Source organism: Mytilus californianus, unplaced genomic scaffold (genome assembly GCF_021869535.1).
Source record: "Mytilus californianus isolate M0D057914Y unplaced genomic scaffold, xbMytCali1.0.p SCAF_12, whole genome shotgun sequence".
Lineage (NCBI taxonomy): Eukaryota > Metazoa > Mollusca > Bivalvia > Mytilida > Mytilidae > Mytilus > Mytilus californianus.
Window position 1 is genome coordinate 3797612 of NW_026262604.1, and position 7800 is coordinate 3805411.

At 31.0% G+C, this 7800-nt stretch overlaps 1 long non-coding RNA gene across 1 annotated transcript; it reads right to left on the reverse strand.

Annotated features, from left to right (window-relative positions):
• Window positions 1–1237: 1237 nt before the first annotated feature.
• Window positions 1238–7580, reverse strand: LOC127722344 (uncharacterized). Its single transcript, XR_007991705.1, has 4 exons — window positions 7461–7580; window positions 5649–6133; window positions 5192–5224; window positions 1238–1481 (listed from the first exon to the last, which is right to left on the reverse strand). It is a non-coding gene; the product is annotated as an uncharacterized LOC127722344 (long non-coding RNA).
• Window positions 7581–7800: the final 220 nt, after the last annotated feature.

A 7800-nucleotide genomic window follows, 5' to 3' on the forward strand; every position in this document is an offset into this window, starting at 1 on the left:
TACCTGACGATAAACTTTATCGCCGAAACGTACATATATGTTATCTAGGAGAAAATTTAAAGCTTCAATCATATCCTCACATTTCCAGTAAGTGTATCTAGCATACTTTCCTTTTTCGTTACAGAAAAAGGCTTTAAACAGCAAATAAATTTACAATGAGATTTTTCGAAAGACCATTTTATAAAATATGAAAACTTTTTCTTTATTAGATTGTGTGGGGGTGTAGTGTAGAGAGTAGAAAAATCATAACTGTCAACAGAATTAAAAGGACCATCAAAAGCATGTATTTTATCTAAAACCTCTAAAGAATTTTTAACACTCCAAAAATAATTAATACCATTATTTTCATAAGCTTTATTACAAAAGTTAATAACCAGTTCTTTCGTAGTAGTAAGGGAGGTAGTAAGAAGCACTGATAGATTAGTAGTAGAACACTTGACTAGGACCATCATCATCGTCGACATCATCAATAAAACCTACATCCTTATCATCAAAGAATATTATTACATTTTAATCTTTTCTTGCTTTGATTTCTTCTTTTTTCATTTATAGTTCGTATAATATGATAAATTGATCGCTTCACAAGTATTATCATCAACGATAGGAGGAAGATATCAAAATGATGAATATTCAAGTCGCTACAATCTCAAAAAACGTCATCGTCAAAAACGAAAAGCGACTCGACCAAACACAAACGACAGTTTACAAAACACAACATAGCAAACTAAGAACTAAGCAACGCAAACCCTAAAAAAACCGGAGTTTGATCCTGGATGGTCCACGAGGATAAGCAGATTTCTTTTTCGTGTTGCCTAAATGTCTTTTTATAGGGCTGCCTTATTATATTTGATTTACATAATGATTTATTTGTGGGTACATAAATAAGTGTCGAATCAAAAGTGCCACTCACAATTGAACCCGTATCATTGTTTGTAAGGTGGCAAACATATCACTGTACTCCTACTGGTTGTATTGATTGCTAATGATGAAAATATGTCTACTAGATTTTTCTCGTTTTTATATAGATTAGACCGTTGGTTTTCCTGTTTAAATTGTTTTACACTTGTCATTGTGTGGCCATTTATAGCTTGCTGTTCGGTGTGAGCCAAGGGTCAGCGTTGAAGGCCGTAGTTTAACCTATAATTGTTAATTTTTTCTACATTGTGACTTGGATGAAGAGTTGTCTCATTGGCAATCATACCACATCTTGTTATTTATATTTGTTGATGAATACTCATAACATATTTAAAATATATTTAGATATTAACAAAAGTTCCTTACAGTTTTATAACAATATATATATTACGTCTGTATATGATAAATGAAAATGGTACGATTACAATGTTAAGACAATGCAAAGGCTTGTTAAGTACAATAAAATCATCAAATAAAATAAGAACAATACACAACACCACATCGTCTACAGTTGATCGGTGTTTTTCGTTGACGCCTCAGGTTCGTTGTTCATGTTGCTTTCATTGCTAAAATAGAAACATTCATTGAAGATTTTAAAAAAATTGCATCATCATCATCATCATCATCATCATCATCATCATCATCATCATCATCATCATCATCATCATCATCATCATCATCATCGTCATCATCGTAATCATCGTAAGAATCGTTGTCGTCATCATCGTCATAATCGTCATCATCATCATCATCATCATCATCATCATCATCATCATCATCATCATCATCATCATCATCATCATCATCATCATCATCATCATCATCATCATCGTCGTCGTCGTCATCATCGTCATCATCATCGTCGTCGTCGTTGTCGTCTTCAGAGAATATTTTTCAGAATATTGACAAAGGAATTTGTAATAGATATCAATTGGTATTTAAAATCCGTCAAATTTTAATCATTTTAATTTCAAAAGTTAAATGTTGTAATTACCTATTACATTTTGATTAAATCCTTACTATATGGTACATTGCCGTTCAACAATAATATGATAGATTTACACTTTCGTATAATGTAGCTCCAAACAATTTATCAACAAAATAAGATAGTAAAATACGAGGTCATGTGCCAATCAAAAATCTAGTACACTTTTTAATATACAAGTAAAAGGCATCTCATACTTTAAAATACTTCAAGTACGCTAATAGCTGAGACACGCATAGCTTTCTGCAATGCGAAATTAGAAGTAAAAAATATCTAAAAGATGTAGAATCATTTGTATTCAATGCTGTACATAAATGCTCTTTCCTTGATAGATTTATTTAAATTCGTAGTAGTATATTAATAATACGGAAAACTGATTGTAAGCTCTTTAAAGTTTACAATTCTTGCCAGAATTTATGAAAACTTTTAAAAGACGTCTATATCAGCAATGTTTTGGACAAATTAAAAATTCAGTGTTGATCAATTAGTTTCATAAAACTGTTTTCCTTGGAAATAAAGATTATATGGAAAATTGATTTTACGCGCTCTCGTGTGTATACTTCTTGCAAGATTTTTATCGAACTCATATATGACCATGTAGACTTTTATATATGCAAAGTCTCGAACAATTTCGAAAATCATTGCTTATCAATTTCTTTTTAAAAGAGTTATGCCCCTTGGAAATATTAATTGTATGGTAAACTGCATTGCAGTGTAAGAGCTCTAATATGTACAATAGATAAGTCCTTGAATGGTAATGTAGATTTCGGTCAAAGGAATAGGGTCAACAGGCTTTAAAATGTCCCCTATGTCTACCTAAAATTTCAAACAAGGATCAATTAATTATAGGTTGCATTTCTGTAAATATCTACAATGCAATTTCCCATAGGAACTCCTTTTACGGCTAAAACTGTACCACTTTTACTATGAAGTTTTGAAAAAAATTATATCCTAGAATGGAAAGTTCATAGGCACCTATATTTTTTTCAAAGGTCAAAATATAGGGCTGTGCGGCATATTTTCAACGTTTATACGACTTTATATTGGGTGAAAAAAGAGAACATACAGAATTTAACCAAATTTGGTTTATCTCACAGATTTTAAAGAAATTAATCAAATATGAAGTTTTATAAATATTTCATGAAGATTGAGAAAATCCTGGGCCTTAACTAAGTTGACTCAGCATAAATTCACAGTTTACAGTATGCATAGTTAACTTAAAGCCCTGAATGCAAAATAAATTCATAATATATGCATATTTGTAAGTTAAATTGTTTATAAAAGAAGTGATTATATTTACTCTTCGCAGTCATTGAAACTCATAGATCCTTCCTGAATATTATTGGTGTGGTGTTTTTGTCCTGTCGATAACCCAAAAGTAAGCTGTAACGCCTAAATCTGCTTTTTTGTCACCGCTGCATCAAAAATACAAGCTTAAAATACAAAAATTTCTCAACAAAACATACAATAGTATGTTCTATCCTGAATATGTACTAAATATGCCATATTGCAAGAAACAGCAGAATAATTTAGGAAATTCGAGGCCCCAGGGGCAAAAAACAGAGAAAATTGCCTACCCCCTGGGTCATAAAACAAATAATTTAAATTGTAAATGCTATGATTTTATGATTTTAAAGGTCTTTATATAGAAAACAATAACTGTGCTTGGAAGTTATGCAAAATTTAAATGTTAGCAGTCATTTCTATAAAATTTTAAGTGAATTTATACATCAGACTGGTATCTGCATACATACAACTATTGCAAATATGGCTTTGTTTAACACTTCTAGCTCATATATTAGCTAAATTATGTCAGATATATGGTAAGAGATGATACTGTTGTGACAAGAATTCTAAACTGACCATTTGAGGCAGAAATTGTGAACTTTCATTGACAAATAGGCATACAGTAAAATGTGGACTGGAGACACATGCAGGATTTGATACTTTATATAATCTTGAATGTTTGAAGGATTGACTGCTAAGCATTACATTTACAGTATTCTTTCAATATGTTATCAGAACAGTTTTAAACAGGTTCTAGGCATTTCATGTCAGAAAACATGCACATAGGGTAAGCTGGCAATAACTAAAGTCTTGTTTTCAAATTCTTTAAAAAATTGAAACAGGGGAGGGGGTATCAAATGAACAGTAAAAGAAAACTTAGAGTTTATGCAGTGATTTCTTTAAGGCTATTATAATTCTGATAAATAAGTATTAATGTGAGAAAAAGTGTTTTTAGAGAGTTTTTTATTGGAATAAATGTTTGTATAGGTTGCACTTTGTAAAGACAGCTGTTTCTGAAACCACGCCTCTTTTGGGGAGATATAGAATATTCATAGATAACTAATTTTGTTTACATACTGGTTCCCAGTTATGATCTCTAGGTTTCATCTCATAGAGACATAACTTGGGAATGTTACCAGTAAATATACACATGCATATTGTCTATTTAGAAATCTGTGGTAATCCCACAGTCAACGTAGGGATAGTTAAGAAATTAAGTGTTAGTTTAAACTCTTCGAAGTTCGGGGCATATAAACGTTGAAAATATGCCGCACAGCCTTATATTTTGACCGTTGAAAAAATTGTAGTACATATGAACTTTCCATTCTAGGATATGATTTTTTTCAAAACTTCATAGTAAAAGTGGGACAGTTTTAGCCGTAAAGGGAGTTCCTATGTGAAATTGCATTGTCAATATTTACAGAAATGCAACCTATAGAGTTTAAACTTACACTAAAATTCTATACTACCCTTACATTGACTATAGGAGTTCCACAGACTTCAATATGACTGATAAGCATATGCATATTTACTGGTAAAAAATTGAAAACAACACGTTTAATAATTTCCGAAGCGCTTTTCTGGATTTACCTTCATCAGGAACGCTCAACGCCAAACATTTGAATGGTAACATTCCCAAGTTTTATGTTTCTACGAGATATAACATAGAGATCATAACTGGGAACTAGTACGTAAACAAAATTAATTATCTATGAATATTATATATCTCCCCAAAAGAGGCGTGGTTTGTGAAACATTTACAAAGTTCAACCTTAACAAATATGACAAAGGTTCATAGCTTTTACAATTACAATATATTTATCTTTTTGTTGAAAATCTACGTTCTTTTTATGGCGTCACAAATATCACAAACTTTGTTTACAGTCCACTTAAAGCAAAGCGCATTCATTGACAACAAAATCAGTAAACATAATGTATGATATAACATTTCACATATGAAGTCTGTGCTCTGTTTGCCTCTACCTCTAATACATGTTTGCTTACCGGGTCTGTTTTTTATCCATAAACCATTTAAGTCTGCAAATGTAAGTAAAATTGGTTATAATATACATTCAAACTACATCTTATCTTAATTTCTTTCAATATTTTTATATTAGTTGAACCTAACATACATCCTTTTAATAGTGTGTTCAAAATGTATACATTTTATTGATAAATTAAATATAACTGTAAATAAAATAAGAGGACAAACAACACAAGATTACTATAGATTTAGGAAAACGGACATCATCAAATACTGGTATTGAACTCATAAGTTCGGGAATGGTACGTTGTTCCTTCTCATGTTACTTACTGCAAGTTAAGTCGTATTCGAAGTTAAATTAGTGCCTTTGGCCCGCAACAGATAGTGCCTACAGAATATGGAATGTTATCTTCAATTAACCAAACGTAAGTTATTTATAATAGAGATAAAAAAAATAGAGAAACGGGATAAACTTACCTTCTATCAAGTGCCGTTGTTGCTTCTAAATTCCCATGCCAAATCTGTATACTGAATGCCAGTCCTGTTGAGCAGTAACTTGCAAAATGTTCACAATTAAATTTATAAAGGTGATACTTAACACCACAGCTTTGGAAAAGGGGAAACAGTGATTCTGCTCTTTCCTTGATAATTTTATGCTTAAAACAAAAAATTGTGTATTCATAGTAGAAAAGGTTTTTGGTTGTGAACTTAATGCTAGATTTTACAACTTTTGGCTCAAGAGAGCTGCGTGATAGTGCGGGAAATATATTGACAGACGAACCAGGAGCCGTTAATTCAAATATTTCGAAAGTTTCAGTGATATCACAAATGTTTGTGACTATACCATGATGCTTGTATATGAAGCCCTTTCGTCCAAATAGCCTCATTTTCCCAACTGCAACCTCCAGTCCAATCTTTAGATGTTTCTTAACGTCTAGTTTTATCTCTCTTTTGAAACCCTTCTGAAAACAAATAAAGATGTAAAATAACATACTTGAATTGCTATTTTGTAGTAAGGAAAGATTGTGTAATAGAGTCTGACTTGAAAAAATATATATGCATTGTTTGTTTCTAAGCATTACGACGGAAACAGAAAGTTGTAACATAAATATTTAACTTATATAGATTCCTAAAAGCAATTTAGTCTTAAAAGAATCATTTTGAAAAAAGATAGTATATAAAAATATGTTCAAACCATAACACGAAATTAAATATAAAAATGGGTCAAACATCATAACGCTCTTACAGGCTCATACAAATAAGAAGATGTGGTATGAGTGCCAATGAAACAACTCTCCATCCAAGTCACAATGTATAAAAAGTTAACAATATAGGTCAAAGTACGGCCTTCAACACAGAGCCTTGGCCTACACCGAACAGCAAGCTAGAAAGGGCCCCAAAATGACTAGTGTAAAACAATTCAAACAGGAAACAAACGATCTAATCTATATAAAAAACGAGAAAATAGAAACACTTATGAACCACGCCAACTAACAACAACCACTGAACAACAGGCTCCTGACTTATAATTATTTATTAATTTATCATGTCTATTGCATACGTAACTAATCTTATATCTGTATAACAATAATATGGACTCGTCCAGTGTCCAGTTTGAAAGTCATTTAAGTTACTGTACACAAACCTATACACGTTTGTGTACATGAAAAAAGAAAAGCAATTATAAATCAGTTTTAATACACATTTTTTAAATACTATTTGTTGTACACTTTTAGGTTGATGACTTTATAAACATTTCAACAGTTTAAAGGTAAATCTGGAACATAATATAATATTCCCAGGGTTAATCAATAATAAATTGATCCAATCAACTTGCGTAATATTCAATAACATTGATCAGTCCACTTCATATAAACAATAGGGGTAATCTAGGTAGGGAGAAAATGACAGATGTCTTAAGTTCATGTTTTTGTAAAAATATAAATTTGTAAACCAAAAGTTTTCCTATGATTACAAAAACGTTCTGTATTGGTTTAGTTTTCTGATCTTTTATTTGCGCATTTAATGCAATAGAAAGTTTTGGGCTTCAAAAGTCTACATAATTATTGACTTCATACAGAAAAATCATTTTAAAACATTTATTGTTTCACAAATAATGCATGGATCTAAATAAAATCATTTCTAAAAACTGCAAAACAAATTTATTCTGATTGGTTTAGTAGTATTGTCATAAAGTGCGTAGTATAGCAAACATCGAATTCCCTCACTAAATGTTATCAATCACTATATGATTGTTTTAACTGTGCTTTATTGTCTTACATAACTCACCCGTTTAAGATCCATAGTTATGTCTTCGTGAATAAAACCCTACATGAAATATAAAATAATAATTTGTATTAATTCTTTAGCAGTATTTTGCACAAATATATATTTAAGAATAAATTACTCAGCTCTACTTGCATAACATGAAAATTTGCATAGTAGCCTGATGATTAATTTTACCCAAAATGACATCTTATTTCTGCTGCAGCTTACATAGAGAAATTAGAGTACTGAAGTTACTTAGAAACTGAGTTATTTGAACACAGAATACGGATATTGTGTTATTGAAATTTCAAAATCATTTAAAATTAAGATATTCATCTCTCTCAGGCATAGCTCAGATTCC